We start from the raw sequence: 1,514 nt of genomic DNA, 5'->3' as shown, positions 1-1,514 counted from the left end.
AAAGTCACAAAGTAAGGTACCTCCCCTTGTCTCATCTCAGATCTTGTACAGTATTACTCCAGAATGAGCACATTAATATGCAACATTAAAATTAATGAGAGCTAACAAGCTGTGCTTTTAAAACAGATTTATATCAGCTTTAAATGTGGATTAGTTTTGGCATCTTGGATTGGTAACCTTAAAAATCTTTTTTTAAAATTTTCATTTTTTAATTTTACCCCTTTGTGTTATGCAGTTTTTCAACACTCAAAATTCAGATTGTGTGTGACGATTACTTAGTGATATTTCCCAACAATCTTTTTACAAGACACATCATGTTTGTGTTGTAATCAGACTGTATGGATATGGATTGACTTGAAGTTTGACAGGTTTTGGCTGTGATGGTAATTTCTTAAAATCTATAAAGTGCCTGCATGTATAAACCAACAAACAATAACAACTGTTATTAAATGTTGTATCTATGTTGGTCAACACTGCATATTGTTGTCCCTGAACATCCTTACCTGCTACACTTTTTGGATTCCTGCCGAACCATCTTCCCACACTGTAAGTGAATTCTCCTATGATAACCATCCTTGCAGTCAAACGACCTTTCACCGTAGCGGTATTCTGCTTGTATTGGCTGACAACATCTGCTCGGGGGAATCCAGTCTTCGCATGTTTTTTCTGTAAAAAGAACCCAACCAACACATCAGTTTGGTCTTATTGGCAGCAGTAATAAAGACTACTTTTATATTACATTACATCACACGTGTTATACACCTAACAAGCAAGTGTATAGAAAAGTGATGGGGGGAGTAATTCAAAGACATCAAAGATTGACATTGTGTTAGAGATTGCAAGTGCAGTAAACCCAGCCTAGTAATGATCTGCTGAACTATTCTTTGGCGATATAATCCCAAATATGTTTTGGACTCTTATTCTTTTTTAATTGTTTCATCAACAGTTATTTCTGTGTTTATGTTGTGGGGTGAGGGGTGTGTTTGAGAGTGAACGAGAAGTAGCCTTGTAGTGATGGGTGTGGAGAACTAAACAACATAATAAACCATGTGCAGATGAACAGTAACTCTCTGCAGTGAGCACTATGGTACCAGGACAGATAAATAATGAAGTAACTAAAGTGGAAAAAGGGACGTTTACTTCCTGATTTAGTTACAGAGTTTAGTTCCTGGGACTTTTCTAGTGAAAAACAGGCAGTAAAGTAGAAATATTAATTCTAACTGGACAAGAAGCTTCTTCTCCACTTTCACAAATATGGATCCGATGATTAACAGTCAAATATAAAAGATGAACTTTACAATACCTCGACAGAGTGGATTTGGTGTCCATCCATGTCTGGTGCATGTGGCCCGGTTGGCTGCGTTCACGTAGCCTGCCACACACCTATATCTTGTAGTCTCACCCATTTTTGATTGATGCCACCAATTGTTTTCCCAGGAATACACATGTTGTGGTCTTTGATTGCTGCATATGACCTCTAGAATAAGAGACAGTCTTGTGTTTCTTCAGTAAAG

The 1,514-nt window shown here is 37.3% G+C and overlaps 1 protein-coding gene across 2 annotated transcripts in view; it reads right to left on the bottom strand.

Annotated features, from left to right (window-relative positions):
* The window catches only part of LOC116696265 (complement factor H), a 47,998-nt gene that overhangs the window by 5,247 nt on the left and 41,237 nt on the right, over positions 1 to 1,514 (bottom strand). The window lies entirely within an intron of this gene.

Source organism: Etheostoma spectabile, chromosome 9 (assembly GCF_008692095.1).
Source record: "Etheostoma spectabile isolate EspeVRDwgs_2016 chromosome 9, UIUC_Espe_1.0, whole genome shotgun sequence".
Lineage (NCBI taxonomy): Eukaryota > Metazoa > Chordata > Actinopteri > Perciformes > Percidae > Etheostoma > Etheostoma spectabile.
The sequence above is the reverse complement of the archived record's forward strand: the minus strand, read 5'-3'. Positions and strand labels throughout refer to the sequence as shown.